Below are 19,416 nucleotides of genomic sequence, written 5' to 3'. Positions count from 1 at the left end.
CATGGAGAGAGCAGTAGTATACTGGTAAATGTTTAATAGCTGGTTGTCCTGCAACAAAATGAAACCAAAAAAATTCAAATTTATAATATTTGATGATTTCCATGGAGTAAGTACTCCTACCACAGCCAATTTCAAACTACCAACCTGATGTCACAAAGTATGAACCTGAGAGATGAAAATAATCCGGTTTTTGTGTTTGTACAAGCCCATTCTACCATATTACTGGAGGAGTGTGTCTGAACATAAAGTGAGGTGTTACAGAAGAAATTAATAAAGTTATAATTTTTACACATTCAAATACAGGGGTTGAAAAATTGTAGCTGTTTTAAGTGATTGGATTAAATCAGTTTTGATCATTGCTTTCTTGGTCATTAATTTCACATAATACTCTTAAGCTTCACTAGCATTTGGATTAGTTTTTCCAGATTATTTGCAAAGGGAGAGCAAGGGGAGGTATTCATTCTTGCTTGTTTTCCCTTCCTACTGCTTGATTGTACAATGTGATTATTGCTTCTTTAACCATTCTTACCATCTTCAAAGGAAACTAAAGTTTCTAAATATTTCTGAGGCTAAGAATGGGTCATAGCAGATGTTGGTGGAAAGAAGCAGAAAGGAGATAAGATAGGAGTGTGCAGTTAGAAAAAGGCAGAACAACATTACTTTTGGAGGGACTGTGGGGCTGCCATATGTTGCCAGTTTATGATATTCTAGCCTCTCAATTCCTTAGGAAAGAGACACCACCTATGTCCCAGGAGTTCCTTTTTGTTGAATAGCCATATGATTCCTCACGCATTTAACAGCATGTTTCAAAAGTTTTTAAGAGCTAAAATGGATTGCAGTAACCTTTCAGCTCTTTATGATATCCAAGGATTTAGTTAATAATAGGGTTCCTTAAAGAGCGAGTCTTCCATGGTGATGTTTTTCCATTGACATGTTAGAAATGGGAAAGCTAGAAAAGAAGATGCTTAGTTAAATAATGAATGTGGGTAGTGAACTTTATATATACCCTCTGAGAAAGTAACATTATTTCTCTATCATATTTGACCATATTAACAGGAATAAAAGCCTAATGTGTGATAATAAAAGGGTAATAAAAGACAATTGCATATTTATCAGGAAATTAGTTGTGATGACTCATATAGCTTCTTAGTTATAATATTAAAAATACACCCAGGATTCCTTATAGGATTATTATAAAAGCTGAATGAGTTAAATTTCTCCAGGCAATTTTCAGCACTAAGAAAAGAGATGCCTTTTCAAACTAATGACTATTTCATAGATGCAGTAGAGAGATATTCAGCATCTGTAATTCTCTTTGGCCCAAGAGTGAAGAGATAAGTAGTAATCATGCCTTCAAGGTAGAATTCATAATCAAATCCTTAATTAAACTCAATATGGAAAGTCCTTAATAAATATCAAAATCTGACTATCAGATTTTCTGGAAAATATTTTTATGCTGTGTTCAGTATCTACTAGCTGAATATCACTGTGGAAAGAATTAAGCCTTTCTTTTTATTTAGGGGGTACTTGGGAGTATCAATGTCACATTTAAATGTAGAAGCATCCTATATTTTAATAACACACCTTCCTATTATCCTATTTTTGCTTTACACATATTTAACACTTTTCAGAGGAATTTCAATTCATTTTAGTATTTTAAAATTTATATTCATTATTTATTAAGTGAATATGTGTGGCTCATTCTCTCTTCAAGGAGTTTTTAATCAACTCTCTTATTTGTTCAGACCAAAACACCTCATGGTCTTTCTTGACTTCTCTCTTTCATACCCCACGTCTGTCAGCAAATTCCATCAGCTCTACCTCCAAAACGTATCCAGAATTCTATCAATTCTTATCTCTCCTATTGCTACCTTGGCACCAAGCCAACCACACCTATCACATGAATTGTGATAATCTCCTACCTGGACTCTTTGCTTTTACCCCTGCCCCAATGCAGTCTATTCTCAGTATGCAACCAGAGGATCCCATTCAAACAAAAGTCAGATCTTGTCACTCCTCTGCTCAAAACCCTCCAATTGCTTCCCAGCTTATTCAGATAAAAGCCAGATCCTTTATAATAATCTACAAGGTTCTTCATGATCTGAATACCGCCATCTCTCCACTCCCAACATCCTCTACTTTTTGACCTTATTTCTTGTTTCTGTCCCACCCCATCCTCCACTCCCACCACCTCATATTCTGTCTTCCAGCCACACTGACTTCCTGGTGTTTCTGGAACATGCCAGGCATACTCCCAATTTAGACTGCCTCTGCTTCCTCTCCTATTTATCTTCATGGGGAGATCCCTCACTCCTATAGGTCTTTATGTTAAAGTTATGTTCTTCATGATGCTTTCCCTGGACACCAGTATCTAAATTTCAACCCCCTCCCTGACATTGCATATCTCCCTTTTTTGCGTTATATTCTCATTAGCACTTTTCAACATTTTACATATTGTATAATTTATATATTTACCTTGCTTACCGTGTCTCCTCTAAAAGAATGTAAGTTCCATGGGTGCAGAGATTTTTGTCTGTGTCATTTTTGTATCATCAGTGCCTAGAACAGTTGAATAAATATTTGTTAAATAAATGAATAACATTTATGTGGATTAACCTTTATGAAACATGAAAAAATATTTAAATGGTGCAGGATTACCTGATGTGCCTATATTGTTCTGAGAACAATGAGAACACGCAAAGGACAAGTGCATTTTTTTTTTTTTTTAAATCCTTGGAAGGCAGTTTGAATTGCTCAATTAGGGCAAAACACCATCTTCCTGATACCAAGTACACACGTTTCTAGAAAGAAGTAGGGTGTCAGATCCTGCTTGAAACATGGAATAAATCTATGATAACCATCTTTGAGTTTGAGATCCCTTGAAATTTGGTGAAATGTTTGGAAATTAGAGTAGACTACTAGAGAGGCAGCATAGTATAGTGGTTAGGAGAGGGGCTCCAAAGTGAGAAAACCTGAATATGTATTGGGGTTTGGGGTGCTATGTCTATGACAATTTTGGCAAATTGTTAAATTCACTCATCTCAGTTTCCTCATCAGCAAAATGAGGATAATTATAGCACCGCTTCAATAGGGTTGTTCTGAATATTAATGAATTAATTCATATAAACCACTTAATGCAATGCTTGAACATAGTAGGTGCTCATAAGTTGGAATTAATATTTTCATCATTATTATTTTGACTATAAGCTCTATGAAGACCAGAGCCATCAGGCAAATCAAGGGACAATGTGCCCTGGAAACCACAGTCAGAGAAAGATATTGAATTGGAAATGGATCCCTGGCATCTAAGGTAGAAGCATGGTAGGGGGTTGGGGTGGCAGGGGATAGTTTGGGGAACATTTCACAGTGGGGGGTTCTGAGGCCAGATGGGTTTTCTGATAGTCATCACTGTCAGGGAGAGGATGGGAGGGGTGCATTCCAAAGCCCCTAACTTGATTTTTCCTGAATTTCCAATATTCTGTGTCATTTTTGTGTCAGCAGTGCTGATATCCTGGTAAAATGGTGAAACAAAGGGAGTGAGGTCAGAGTAGAGGGTCAACTGACAGCAAAGGAGAAACAGTGTTTTATCTGTGACTGGATAATGCTATTTAGTAGGAGAAATGCATAAAATATTCCCATTAAAAAAATAGAGAAACTGAGAAACTAAGAAGTAATGTGAAATAAAGAAGAAGATACAGTCAAATACCCAGATGACGCGCCAAAATTCTATCAGCCATTTGATGTTTTTGAATATCTTGGTATCTAGCATTGTGTAGGTAAAATATCCAGCTGCTTGTCTAAATTTCTCATTTTTCATCCAGATGTTTCCATTTCTTACTGTACGTGGATATATTTAATAATATTTATAGTTTAATTAGGCACTTATGAAAGCAATTATGAAGTTTGATTGGATATTCATAGTTTTGAAACTATAAAGAATGGCATAAAATGTTTGTACTGCTATAATAAAATTCTATTTTTATTTTGCAAAGATGTACTTGATTTTTCAATAGAAGAAAGAACTTAAAAAATTCAGTGTAATAACAAATTTGACACATCTGTTCCCTGTACAGAATCTTAGAACTGTGGGGCTGGAATGCACTTTCGGTCACAGACTGGCTATGACTGAGGACCACCTCTGTGAGATGAGAGTTTGGGCAGGGGAAATCTGAGATTTGTATGGAGCTGACAGCTAGCTTCCTGAAGCTTTTGTCAATTAATCTTCTTTCAGAATCCATCTTCATCCTTTTCCCTCAGGCCAATCCTATAATATTTAAAGTCAACTTTCCTGTTCTCTTACCTTCTCCTTTGCTTAGACAATATATCTTTTTTCCTGCTATCATTCTTCACATGATCTGATATTGAAATGATGTTCTACCCTAATCACAATCTTCTGTACATACATTTCTGTATTTCAATTTCCTCTGAAAACTGTAACACAGTAATACATATAATACTTTCCCTGGAGTGTGACCAAAACAGAATAAGGGAACTATTACTTTTCTTATTTTGAACTCGTTGGATATGCATGCAGTCCACCTATTCACCATTGTTTCTGAAGTTACATTTCAATGTTGATTTCTATTATTTGATGTTAATCAATACAGCTAGATTCTTTTCATGTGAGTGGGTTTTCCTTTCTATTCCCCATCTTATTTGGGGGCTTTGGTTGTACACCACCATTGAGAATGTGGTATGACTTTTCTTCCTACTACATTTTATCTTGTAAGCTTCTGTGCATCATTCAGCCTGTTCAGAAGTTTGAGTTACCATCACTGTGTCAGCTGAAATGTCAAAAAATAGGGTTTCTATGTCTTTTATTTTTTTAAAATAATTTTATTATTTTATTTTTTTAATGTAATTTATTGTCAAGTTGGCTAACATACAATGTATACAGTGTGCTCTTGGTTTTGGGCGTAGATTCCCATGATTCATCACTTACATACAACACCCAGTGCTCATCCCAACAAGTGCCCTCCTTAATGCCCATCACCTATTTTCCTCTTCTGCCCTGCACCACCCCCCGATCAATCCGCAGTTTGTTCTCCGTATTTAAGAGTCTCTCATGGTTTGCCTCTCTCTGTTTGAAACTATTTTTTCCCCTTCCCTTCCCTTCCCCCATGGTCTTCTGTTAAGTTTCTCAAGTTCCACATATGAGTGAAAACATATGATATCTATTTTTTTTACAAGGCATTTGTTTAAAATTTGAATAAAAAACAAGCTAGACCTATAGTATATCCTTGGAGATGTCTCTTTTGGCTGATATCAGTGAGGATAGTCTTGGAACCATTCTTTGGTTGTAATCTCTGGAGGAGATTGTATTTATTCAGAGTCTGAGAAAAACTTTGGAAATAAATAGATTTTGCTGTGGAGCTTACTTGCTGTTAAGCACCTTCAGGGTTTCATTTATTGCTAAGAATTAACATCTAATTAATTTGTTAAAATGTTTCAACAACAGCAAACAAAGTAGGTAAAGAAAAAAGCAAAAAAAAAAAAAAGCAAAAAAAAAAAAAAAAAGATTGGTTGTTGCCACGTGCAAGAAGTGAAGTTGAATTGTGCCCTGATTAATTGATTAAGGATGGTTCCTGTGGTGAATAATTAAGTTCAATAACTGTCAATATAATTTGCAATCAATTATCACTTATAAAGCCAGCCTATAGCAATCTCAGTTTTACATGCATCCTAATGCAATTGCCACATTAGGAAGCACTACTTTCCACTTCTTTCATAATGTCCTTTATTCAATGAATCATATTTGAAACCTTTCACTTTATTTTTTTTAATTTTTTAAAATGTTTTTATTTATTTTTGAGACAGAGAGAGACAGAGCATGAACAGGGGAGGGGCAGAGACAGAGGGAGACACAGAATCTGAAGCAGGCTCCAGGGTCTGAGCTGTCAGCACAGAGCCCAATGCACCGCTTGAACTCACGGACTGTGAGATCATGACCTGAGCTGAAGTCAGACGCTTAACTGACTGAGCCACCCAGGTGCCCCAAAACCTCTCACTTTCTATTACACAAGGTACCTTTCTTTCACCTTCAGAAATTGCCTTAAAGTTTTTTCTTTTTTCTAGAAAGTGCACTGTGATTAGTGGCTGTAGTCAGAGGTCATCCAGCCTTTGGTAGATTGAATTTCTCACAATTTATTCACTCTCCTGTAGAGGTATTACGCATCCACATCTTTGCCATGACCTTATGGTAGGTTAAGGATATTTTCCTGCCCTCTGATGTTGGGACTTTGTCATGTGACTTTTTTTGACCAATGGAGTGTTAGCAGACATTCCATAAGCAGAGGCTTGAAATGTGCTCATGTTAGATGGTCTTGCCCTCTTGTGCATCATCATAAGAGCTTGCCCAGGTTGCTCCTGCCCTTTTAGTCTGGATCCTAGAATGAACACTATGGAACAGAATTTAGCCCAACCTGCATCAGGGCTCAGTCCAGTGAGACCCACATCTGGAAGTGAAGTCATCTGATGAGCCCATTTTAGATTATCTGAATCCTAGGTGACTTGAGAACTCATGAGCAGGAGAATAAATGTTTACTGTTACATGCATAAGCTTTGGGGCTGATATAAAAAAATGCAGCAATAGATAACAGCACAGCTTTTCCTATCAAGTACTATTTCTTAATTTAAGTGGGATACTCATTGTCTACCCTATCACCTAAGTTTTGTTAACAGTTTATCTAGTCAGAATTTAGCTACCAGAAATCTCACTTATCTGTAATGGCAGCCAAGAACTAGAAGAGATAAAAAGGTTCTCTGAGTGGCCAAAGTAGATAAAATGTCCACACACTAACATTCATACATTTATTCAGAGGAGAATTCTTCAGACACTCACTCAGGTATATTTATTCAAATTTTTACATTCAATATAAAATCTTTGTTAAAATCATGTCCTAATCATGACAGTGTGTAAGAAGCAGTGTACAAGTGAGACAAAGGCTGTTACATCAGGCATAGGACAGGAAATACAGAGACAGCTTATGGCTTGATAGTAAGTGGGGAAACATGACAAGTATAGTAGTTGGGGATTTTCAGTGTGGGGCCAGAAAACCCACCTACCTTTATAGGCCCTGAGAGTATCATGACTTTCCAGCCTGGCCTCCAAACTGAGGTTCATAAAGATGAATACTTTGGGGCATAAGGTAGCATGCGAAGGGTAGAAGAAACATTGGACTCATTTGAAACATCTTTCTGGAACTTTTTTTTTTAACTTTATGGTAAATTAAAGTAGTAGGACTACAATGATATAAAGCAAAATACATTATTCTAAAAGTGAAAGAAAATACAATCAAGATATCCAAATAATGACAAAATATACTCACAAAACCATTCAAGTGAGAGAAAAATGGACTCCAGAGGAAAAGCTGAAGTGCCAGCATAAATAACAGACCTGCTTCCAGATCCTTTGGGTAAATGGAAGATAAGCTTACTCTTTGGAAAGCAAATAGCACAAAGAAGTCCAAGTGTTACACACAGCAAGGACTCAGAAATCAGCTAGAAATATCATTCAGATCTTTATGGGAGAGTTTTAGGGGCAAACTAGGAAAAGTCTGAAGATTTAAAAAGTTCTTGATATATATTCTTGGATTGACTCTCCAGACTAGTTTTATTACTTTATACTACTCAAACTCATCAAAATATTATGAGAATGCTAGCTCCCCCAAAGTCACTAACTGGGAATTAGTTTAAAGATCTAATCAGTTTAAAGATCTAATAATCAGTTTAAGGATCTTTGCCAGCTTCAGGCCTTTAAACAAAAACTCAGTTGGAGGAGGTATAGTCTTCCTCATCAACCTATGCTCTGAATTGTTGCCCACCACCATGGGAACCTGGAGTTTTACAGAGCATGATCTAGAGAAATTGGCCTAATTTGTGCCATCTTGGGGAAGTCTACAGTCAGTCCATTGGAAAAGAGATTTCCAGAGAGGATAGGTTCATTTGAATGAACATTATAGTGATGTATGGTGGTGGAATAATCTGACATAATTTGAACTTTTGAATAACCAACCACAGTACAATGTTTGAAAAGCTGTAAAAAAGACTTCCTCACAATTCGCAATTGAAGATGGAGACTTTTATAATTCTGCCCCAAAGTGTTCCATTTTAAACATCTTATAGGTAAATAGAAGGAAATAGCATGTATTTAAATTGGATTTGTTCTCAAACCTGTTTCAACTTGAGCAATTGCTGCAATAAAATTTCATTTAATATCTTTATTTAACTGCCATTGGTAAAAACCCTACATCTGAAGCTATTTCTAAAATTGAAGATTGAACATAATTGATATTAAGTACCATTAAGCTCATTATTGGTCTTGTAAAGATATTTCTATATTCTCTGGAATGGATATCATCTCAGGGAAAAGAAAGTTCATCTCTTATGTGTTTCTTCAATTCTATTCATCAGTCTATGCCATGTAATATGCTACCTGCTGAGTACTAGAAAAATGATGAACAAATCCAGTACCTGTCCAGAGGTGAGTGGCATATGTACACATACACAAATAATAATGCATTGTGTAGTGTTATAATAGACACACATGTCATATAAAGTGCTTTGGGAACACAAATGTTAATAATTTTGCAGTTATAGTAGGGGGAATGGAGTAAGAAACACTAGGGAAACTAATAAGAGTGGCATCTCATCTGGCCCTTATCGATGAATAGAGGTTTGTCAGATAAATAAGGAGGTGAGGAGTTTCCAGGTAATGGGAAGTGTCTGTCCAAAGGGATGGAGGTCAGAAAATTCAGGGAACAGTACGAAATTTAGTGTGCTTACAGATAGGGTGACATGAATGGGAAAAGCCTGGACAGGAGTCTAGAAATACCAAAGCTGTGGTCAGGCTGTGAATTGCATGTTTGTCTACTGAATATTGAGTTAGAATGTACTCCTCATTCAGGGTGCTTGGGTGGCTCAGTCAGTTGAGCGTCTGACTTCGGCCCAGGTCATGATCTCATGGTTTGTGAGTTGGAGCCCCGTGTCAAGCTCTGTGCTGACAGCTTGGAGCCTGCTTCAGATTCTGTGTCTCCCTCTCTCTCTGCCCCTTCCCTGCTTGTGCTCTGTCTCTTTATAATAAAAAATAAATAAACATTAAAAAAATTAAAAAAAAGAATGTGCTCCTCATCAAAATCCTAGAGTTGTAGGATAAGCTCTTACTTCATTGCGCCTGTAAAGGGTTGCATTTCCTTTCTTCTAATATGTATATAAAAAATATATATGTATTTAATATACATATATATGTACTAATACTCAGTATGAAGGTAGCATTTCAATTTGCTAGATTTTTCTTCTTTTACTAAAGTTATGATTTTGAAAATAAATTTGAATACGTTTCTTTCCACCAATATTTATTTGTATCTGATTTCTAAAAGAAACATTCAGTGTATGGATCTATAGAAATGTGTGTGATTTTACTGAAATATATATTTCTACAGAACCATAATCATTTCTTTCAGATCTTTCCTATTCCACAATAAAAAATCCTTAAAATGAATGACAAGCCAATGGTGTAGTATTATCTCTACTAGGGATTCTTAGATATTGTTTGTCAGTGTTTGAATAGTGCATTTTTACATGGGAACAAGCAAACTGTGGGCTCTTAACAAAGAGCATCTCAGAGAATCCTTTGGATGATGATGAATTTTATCTTTGTATATAAGGTTATGCTGGGTGATTTCTAATGCATCTTTCTCTTTCTGCCTCTTTCTGTCCTCCTTCTCCTTACTCTCTTTACTTCTCTATTTATCTGCAGGGTGGCCATAATGTCTGATAGCATACTAACTATATTTTATTATGTATTACAATATCAATAAGACCTTTTATTAACCTATGTCTCCAGACCTGCTAGCTAGTCAGAGCTTGACTGCCCTGGCCACATTCTCTCAAAGTATTTCAGCTATATGTCTAAGGGTAGGTGCTATATATTTCTATTGGCTGTTCTTCTGGCAGTGAACTAGAATACTCTGCATAGTGTATGTGTAGCTTCTCTCAGTGTCCTAGGTATAGCTGTGACCCAAAAAGGAGTTGCCAAGGGTGCACTCCCCTCCTTATGAATATTCTCCAGGTGAGGCTACCACTAGCTCATATGGCACCTTTGTAATATTTGAAAAAAGTGCCCCTTCTTCTAGATGAACATAATTCAGGGGCATGGATTGGGATGGAATACAAATTAGGTTTGGAGTACCTTGTGCTGAAAACAGACTACATGATTTAACATGATGACCCTGCTTCCATTACCTAGTGCCAGGTATCCTCGGGGCCCTAATACTTAAGAGAAAAATCCCATTGCCCACTTTTGGATGAATACCTATTACTTATACAAGTATAAAAGTTATTAACACACGTACTAATATGTATATTTAATATACATATATATATGTACTAATAGTATGAAGGTAGCATTCAATTTGCTAGATTTTTCTTCTTTTACTAAAGTTATGACAAAACTTTGAAAAATTTCACCCCATCTGTTTCTAATATTGATTATTCTAAACCAGAAAAGAGAGTGTGAATTCATGAAATATCTTGGTCAGTAAAGCAGATGGTCTTAAGAATCTATAGAAATTCAGTTAGCATCCAAAAGTCCAGAGGATGAAGACTTATGCTGCCTGGCTAAAATGAGAGGGAGAAAATGTGCTCAGAAAGTCATATAACAATACTAATTTCAGGTTTACTTCTGTTTTACATTTTCCCCTCTCTTTGTGATAGGCAGAATAATGGGACCCCAAAGATCTCTAACCTCTGGAACCTGTGAATGTGTTAACTTTCATGGCAAAAGGAATTTTGCAGATGTGATTAAGGTTAAGGACTTTGATTTGGGGAGATTATCCTGGATTATCTAAGTGGGCCCAACCTAATTAAATGGATCCTTAAAAGAACCTTTCCTGACTGAGTTGAGAGTCAGAAGGAAACATGGCTTTGAAAGAATGGTTAGAGGGCAATACAGTGTTGCTAGCTTTGAAAATGGAAGAAGGGAAAATGAGCCAAGGAATGTGGCTGAACTCTAGGAGCCAGAAAAAGCAAGGAAATGTATTCTTCTCTAGACCCTCTAGAAGGGATGCAGCCTTTCTGACATCTTAATTTAATTTAATTTAATTTAATTTTTAAAGTGTATTTTTTTTTTAAATTTTTTTAACGTTTATTTATTTTTGAGACAGAGAGAGACAGAGCATGAACGGGGGAGGGTCAGAGAGAGGGAGACACAGAATCCGAAACAGGCTCCAGGCTCTGAGCTGTCAGCACAGAGCCCGATGCGGGGCTCAAACTCACGGACCGTGAGATCATGACCTGAGCCGAAGTCGGCCGCTTAACCGACTGAGCCACCCAGGTGCCCCAAAGTGTATTTATTTTGAGAGAGAGAGAAAGGCGGGGGGAGGGGGGCAGTTCGAGAGAGAGAGAGAGAGAAAACCCAAAGCAGGCTCTGAGCAAACAGTGCAGAGCCCAATGTGGGGCTCAATTCCATGAACCATGAGATCATGACCTGAGCCCAAATCAAGAGTTAGTGGCTTAACTGACTGAGCTACTCAGGAGCCCTGTGGCATCTTGATTTTAGCTTTGTAAGATCCATTTCAGAACTCTGACCTATAGAACTATAAGATAATAAAGTTATATTGTTTTAAGCAATTAAGTTAATAGTAATTTGTTACAACAGCAGTAGAAAACTAACATTTTATGTGCACGGTACTAAATTACATATTGCAGGTTTATATTTATTTTGAGATACATCTTTCAAAGATTTTATGGCACTAAAAATCGAGATTCTTTGAATTTCAGCACATCAAAGGACACTATCAACAGAGTGAAAAGGCACCCCACAGAATGAGACAAAAGTATCTGATAAGGGGTTGACATTCAGAATATATGAAGAATCCCTATAATTCAACAAAAATAACAAAAACAAACAAACCCCATTAAAAAATGGGCAAAGGACTTGAACAGACATTGCTCAAAAGAAGATATGCACATTACGAGTGAGCACAGAGAAGGATGTTCAACACCATTTATGATTAAGGAAATGCAAGACAAAAATCACGAGATAGCACTTCACACAGTCAAGATGTCTATTAACAAAAAACCCCCCAGAAAACAGCAAGTGTTGGTAAAGATGTGGAGAATTGGAATGCTTGTATATTGTTGGTAGAAATACAAAATGGTATAGCTGCTATGGAAAACTGTATGATGCTTCCTCAAAAAATTAAACACAGAATTACCATGTGATCCAGAAATTCAATTTCTGAGTATATACCCAAAATAACTCAAAGCAATGACTTGAACAGACATTTATACACCTGTTCGTAGAAGCATTATTCACAATAGCCAAACTGTCTATTGATAGATGAATGGATAAATAACATGTGACATATACTTACAATGGAATGTTATTTGGACTTGAAAAGGAAGGAAATTCTGCAACATGGTTGAACCTGAAGACATTATGCTAAGTGAAATAAGCCAGACATAAAAAGACAAAAATTCTATGATTCTTCTATGAGATAGAGTAAACTTCTATGAGATAGAAAAAACTTCTGTGAGATAGAAAAAACTTCTATGAGATAGAGTAGTCAAATTTAGAGTCAGAAAGTAGAATGGTTATTGCCAGGTGTTGGGGGGGGAGGAAAGAATGGAAAGTTATTGTTTAATGAATACAGAATTTCTGTCCGGGAAGATGAAAAAGTTATGGAGATGGCTGATGGTGAATTCACAGCAATGTGAATATTCATAAAGCCACTGGACTATATACTTAAAATCGTCAATTTAACATATATCTTACCATAATAAAAATTAATATACTTTGAGTAAAAGATACAAAATGAAATTAGTCCAGGCATGTTTGAGAAATGGTAAAAAAAAAACATAGCAAGAGAAGGGGTCTTTGTAGAGCATTGGTTCTCAACTAGGGGAGATTTTTATCCCCAGTGGACATTTGACAATATCTGGAGACATTTTTGGTCTTCAGAACAGAAGTGTTGCAACTAGCATCTAGTGGGGAGAGGACTGGGATGCTGATAAACATCCTACTATGTACAGGACAGCCTCCCACAACAAAGAATTACCCAGCTCAAAATGTCTGCAGTGCCAAGGGAATCTTTTCGCTAAATATTTAAGCAACTAAGTTTATGGTAATTTGTTACAGCAGCAATAGAAAACTAATACACATTTTATGTGCACAGTACTAAATTACATATTGTAGGTTTATGTTTATTTTGAGATATGTCTTTCAAAGATTTTATGGCACTAAAAATCAAGATTCTTTGAATTTGCATCAAAGGACACTATCAACAGAGTGAAAAGTGAAATATCACTAGTGAAATATCACTAAAGATATTGGGTAATGTGGTTGGACAGAGTTGGAGGGAACTGATGATAAATGTCTTAAATGCTAAGCCAAGAAGCTTAGACTTTGTGCAATAGGTAATATATTCTATAAGGTGGGAGAAAGGGGACTTAATGGTAATTGAGAAAGATTAATCATGGGAGAATGAGTTAGATGCAAGGAAGCATTAAAGGCAGGAGACTAGGCAGTTGTGGTAATGTAGTACAATGTGGCAAAATCTATAATGCTCCATGTTGTTGCATGTGCCAGGCACTGTTCTTAAGGGCTTTACATGGATTAACTCATGGAGCCCTCATAAAACCGCATTTCACAGAAGAGGAAATGAACAGAGTTAAGTGTGCGCAAGGCTGGTAAGGAATGGAGCTGGGCTTTGAGCCCAGGGAGTCTGTGCTACCTCCTTTTCTGTGTTGCACTTTTTTTTTTAATGCCTAGCTACATCTTTTTTTCTGTCAACTTGGTTGCAAAATTGGGTTTTCAGTTAAGTAGGGTGAGGGGATCATTTAGACTTCACTACCTCCTTTCTAAGTAGATTGAGCCTGAGGAAGACTGAGAAAGCTGATAAGACTGAGTTTTAGAAAATTGCTGGGAGGGAAGATTAGAATTAAGAGTGGGTGAATTAAAAATATAGGTTGGAGGAGGTGAATAATCAGTAAGAGATCGCAATTTCTCACCCACTAGCTCTCAAATTCTGACTCTCCAAAAGCTTCAGCAGGCTGTAGATGCCATTCCACTGACATGCATCAAACTTGAAAAACAGAATCTAGGCCAGGATTGTCACTCCACCTCCCACTCCCCAGTAACATTCAGTCATCCCGAACACTTCCCACTCAGTAATCTTTTCCCATGAAAAGAAGAAAAAGATAGCCATGCCCTGCTGTGATGGCCTTGTGTGAGCTTGTTTAGGGAGTGGAGGGGTCTGTGTTACTGAAGAAGGAGACAGGAGAGGGAAGGGCTCTTTGTTTCAATGAGAACAGGTCACATTCACTGTTTGCTGGCTCTTTGCAATCAGTATTGCAGTTTGCCATAGCTCTGAAGATCTGGAAAAGACTGAAAAGCTGCTGGCCCAATTAGTATTTATCCCTGAAGAGGTTTAAGACCAGGAATACAGCTGTTTTAGTCTTGATTCTATCTCTAATAAATTCTGTGATCTTGGGCAACATTACCATATTCATCATTATTTTCCTGGCTGCTTTTCCATGTAACATCTTCTTTCTTTTGATATTCGTAATAGGCTGCTGGAGTAGGTAAAGCAGATATTACCATTTTTTTCTGATAAGAAAAATTGAAGTTTCAAAAGGGTAAGTGATCTACTTAGGGTCATCCAGCTATCAGGTGACAAAACTGGGACATGAGTGTGGTTCAGTTCGACTCACTTCAAATCCATTTACTTCTCCAACTTTATGTGCATAAGTAGTATCTGGAGACTTTATTAGAACACAGATTCCTGGGACCTACTCCAAAGTATGATATGTGTAATACTATAGAATAGTACTGATGGTATCTATTGCTGTAATAGCTCTATTATCTATAGTAATTTAGTAGGCCTCGGGTGAGATCTGAGAATCTGCGGTTCTAACAACCATCCAGGTGATATTAATGGAGCTGCATTATGGACCATTTTAAAAGTAGAACTGCTTTATACTATACCGATGAACCTCTTCATACCTCAGTTTCCTGATCTGTAAAAAAGGGATGGCAATAACTGGCTTTCTTTATCTCTCAGAATTGTTACTGGGATTATGGTGAATTAAAAATGGCTAAAACCACTTTGCAGGTGTTACTATAAAGAGAAACTGTCTATCTCCTTACCTGCTGGATCGGGGCTGGCTTGATGACTTGCTCCAACAAATAAGATATGGTGAAAAGTGACATGTGACTTTCAAGCAAGACCATAAGTGGCTTGGCGGTTTCTACTCCTGTTTTCATGGAACCCTGAAGCCACCATGTGAAGAAGCCCAGGCTAAACCTGGTGGTGACAGAGCCCCAGCTGATGACCCATACATGAGTGAGGCTATCCAGTATCATCCTGTCAGCTAAATGAAGCCACGTAAGGGAGCCCAAGAGAGATTAGCAGAACTGCCTCATTCACCTACAGGATTATAAGAAATGATAAATTGTTGTGCTTGAGATGCTTTGTTATGCAGCAACAGAGAACTCAAATGGGGATAAAATGGATAATGATTATGAAAATATTTTGAAATTACAGTAATGCCTCTGCAAATTCTCTAAGAATAAAGCTTTTTCATAATAAATAATAAAACAAGCTGTACTAAAAATTAACAAAGCAGATAAAAGATTTAAAATCAAGCAACTAGAATAAACATTGAATAAAAATGAAGACATACTAATAAAATTAGATAAATGAGCAAATGAATAGGAGAGAAGAGGATTTTTCCATCCACCAGTTAGTGTAGAGGGAGTAGTAGAGTTGGAAAATAAGTATTTTGCAACTACATGGTGAAGACTGATTATAGCAAGAGTCATCAGTGGATGCTAAATCTAGGGAGACAGTTTGATAAAGATGATGTTATTCATGCAATAACATAATAATGATTGTTATTCATTGAAAAAGGAAAATCCTTAATCACACAGTAGGAATATCATACAATACCATGACTGGGGAACCAAAATTAAAATCGCCAATTGGTGTTGATGATATTATGTACTTCTGGATGTGATAACATGAGTAGGACACATCTCATGGGATGTATAACTTCCAACTCATGAGGAAGCATTAGAAAAACTCAAATTGGGGGATAGTCTATAAAATAACAAGCTTATGTTTTTGAAAAATTAAAATGTCATGAAAGACACAGAAAGATTGCAAAATTGCTTCAGGTTAAAGGAGACTAAAGATACATGACAGCTAAATGTGGTACATGATTCTTGATTCTATCCTGTGCTTGAGGAGGAAAATGCTTTAAGGGACATTATTGAAACATTTGAAAAGATTGGTATATAGATTGCAGATTAGATAAAAATCTTGTATTGATGTTAAATTCCCTGAACTCCATTATTGTACCGTGGCTGTAGGAATATTCCTGGCAGTAGGAAGTGAACATGATGTATACATTCTACTTTCAAATAATTTAGAAAAAATACATCACACACATGCACATACATGAGACAGCGAGTGAGTGAGCATGCAAGAGAGAGATGATAAAGCAAAATAGCAAATGTGGCAGAATGTTAAAAATGTATGAATTTTGATAAAGTGTCTATGAGAACTCTTTAAGTTATTCTTGCAACTTTCCTGTGTATTTGAAGTTATTTTGAAACAAAAAGTTATAAAAAAACATATAGGTGATATGCATATATATTTTTTAGGTGAATATATTTTTCATTTCCAAGTGAAGGGGAACTTTGTGAGCTCATACAGGGAAGAAAAAATAAATTATTGATGGATTTGACCACATTAAAAAAAAAGCTGTACAATCAGCAGTATTAAATGACAAGATACAGACTAGGGAAATATTTGCAATAGAAATGATATAAATCTATTTAAAGTTGTAAATATGAAGAGCTTATACAAATCGCAGTAGATAAATAAAGAATATAGATGCACGCATGGGAAGGGATATAATATGCCCTGAGACCCAGTAGCCTCAGATCATGGTGCTCTTTTTGTGATGATGGAGGAGCTGTGGTGGGAAGGGCACATTTCCTCAGATATCCCTTGCACTGGTGCTGAAACTACCTGCCTTCTGAGCCCACTTTCCACTCCTGAAGAGCTACAGGTTCTCTGCAGACATCTTGACTCTGCTAACACCTGGCAATCTATCTGGCCATCTACCTGTTGGACCATTCTTGGATTGCCACCTCCAAGCAGCATACACCATGGTGGTCTCCTGCCTCCTGTTTACAAAGGTTGCAACAAGGGATCCAGTACCCATGATGTTCACACCTGTCAGCACTGGAGGCCATAAGTGCTCACTCTGCTTTTCCTACAGCTGGTAGCCCCATCAGGCCTGGTTCAGGGCAATACCTGATGAGGAAGCACAGGCCTGAGAAGTAGAGATTTGTCCCAGAGCACATAGCTGGTAAGTGGCTGAGCCCCCGTAGAACCCAGGATGGTCGTCTTCAGAATGTGCACTCAGTCCCACTGTGCTGCATCATGAAATAAAACATCCTTTCAAAGGGTGCTGCACTCTTCCTAGTCATTTCCTGGCTTCTCCATCAGATTGTCATCAGATTGTCAAAATCCATCCACCTTGGTTCTCATCTGGTAGATGCCTTGGATCACACACTCCCCTTTGTCTCCCTCTCTGTGGGAGAAATCACCAGCGAAAGGGTCAGAATTCGAGGTCACAGTGTGGGGAAAGAAGGTAGAGCCACTCTAGTGGCCAGCTGCCTGTCCAGGGCAGTCAGGTGAGGGTGGAGGAGCCTTTTGTTGGATGTATTTCTACATCCTTTGCAGAACATGAAAGAAAACAGCTTGCAGCAGTGCTACCATTTATGGAGTTCTTCCTACATGCTAGATTCTATGCCAGTCACTTCACATGTGCTGTCTTATCTTCTTGAGCCCTCTCTACCATCCTGTGAGGTGTGGCTTTCCAAGTCCCAAGTTTTAACAGAGGGGTGAGGATGAGAAACTGGTACCTGAGCCAGAACTTGAGGGCATTCTTGCCTGTTTCCAGTTGGGATCTCCCCAGAATCCTGGCTCTTCTAGGTCATGGGATCTGAGGCCTTCATCAATTATCCTTATGACAAGCTGTAAATAAAATGGCAAATAAAGCTAGAGGACCCCGTCTCTCCTGGTGGCCACTCCTCTTCCCTCTGAAGGAAGAATCTGAGCTAAAAATAATTAGCATCAGAAAGGTCTCCATTGAGCCGGGTCCTGCCTGGAAACTAATGGGCCTGGTGCTTTCACTCCTAGGACACTGACCTTCCTCTCCTCTCCTGGGTACTGGGAAAAAGCACTTTCAACCAGAGCTTTTTCTTTCCTCTTGGGTCCTGCCATCTCTACTGCCTAGCATTTTCCACAATCAATTAGAAAGATGTCAGGTCCCACCTGGAAGGCAAGGCAAGGCCAGGAAGCTACTGGGGTGGCTTTTTATCTCTCTGACTTGCCTCTTTCCTCTTTGCTTTATCATCAGCACCATAAAAGGTAGGCAGGGGTGGCTAGAGGGGTATGGAGTAGCCATAGGGTCTCAAAATTTTTTCATTCTCAGATGAAAAGAGGGGGAAAAGACTAAAATAGGAGTGCCATTCTTGGGAAAGAGTAGCTTTGCTTGTTTTTAAAGGCATTGCATTTCTTTAGGGAAGAAGAGTAGCCAGCTATTGCTTTAAAACTGGTTCTTATAGGGGTGCCTGGGTGGCTCAGTCAGTTAAGTGTCCGACTTCAGTTCAAGTCATGATCTCACAGCTCGTGAGCTCAAGCCCTGCATGGGGATCTTTGCTGTCAGTGCAGAGCCTGCTTCAGATCTTCTGTGCCCCTCTCTGTCTGCCCCTCCCCCCCTGCCAGCTCCCTCTGAAAAATAAATAAACATTAAAACAACAACAACAATAACAACAAAAACTGGTTCTTATAGAGGAGGCTGGGTGGCTCAGTTGTTTGATTGTTCAACTCTTGATTTTGGCTCAGGTCACATTCCCAGAATCCTGGGATTGAGCCCCATGTCGGGCTCTTCACTGAGCTTAAGCCTACTTGAGATTCTCTCTCTCCCTCTGCCCCTTCTCCCCCACTCACTCTCTTCTCTCTCTCTCTCTCTCATAAAATAAAAACCAACCAACCAACCAACCAACCAAACCAAAACTGACTCTTATCAGCCAGGAAACTTCAGCCTCATCTCTGAGCTGAGGTTTAGCTCCTGAATGGGTAGCTAGTGACCCTGAGTAAGTTGTAAATGAACATCTTGCTGGGAATGAAGGACTAGGGGAGGATTAAGTGGGAGCAGTATGTAAAGTAGCCAGTCTAGTGGAGAGTGAGAAGCACTGGGGCCTGGGTGTCAGAAATGGGGCAACACTGGCTTTTTAGAGAACCCTGTTCTGTGCTGGTTTTGTTTAAGAATTTTTCCAAAGGCAGTGTAAGTGTTGATGATTGTCAGAGCTGGATAATGCATCCATTAGGGTTCATT

The 19,416-nt window shown here is 37.9% G+C and overlaps 1 long non-coding RNA gene across 2 annotated transcripts in view; it reads right to left on the bottom strand.

The window, feature by feature from the left end:
• Positions 1-2,561, bottom strand: part of LOC123583499 — a 38,378-nt gene extending 35,817 nt beyond the window's left edge. For both annotated transcript variants that reach the window (XR_006704908.1, XR_006704909.1), the window contains exon 1: positions 2,476-2,561. This is a non-coding gene — a long non-coding RNA (uncharacterized LOC123583499). The remainder of the gene's footprint in view (positions 1-2,475) is intronic.
• Positions 2,562-19,416: the final 16,855 nt, after the last annotated feature.

The sequence above is a fragment of the Leopardus geoffroyi genome, chromosome B3 (assembly GCF_018350155.1).
Source record: "Leopardus geoffroyi isolate Oge1 chromosome B3, O.geoffroyi_Oge1_pat1.0, whole genome shotgun sequence".
NCBI classification, from domain to species: Eukaryota; Metazoa; Chordata; class Mammalia; order Carnivora; family Felidae; genus Leopardus; species Leopardus geoffroyi.
Note: the sequence above shows the minus strand (reverse complement) of the source record. Positions and strands in the feature narration are given on the sequence as shown.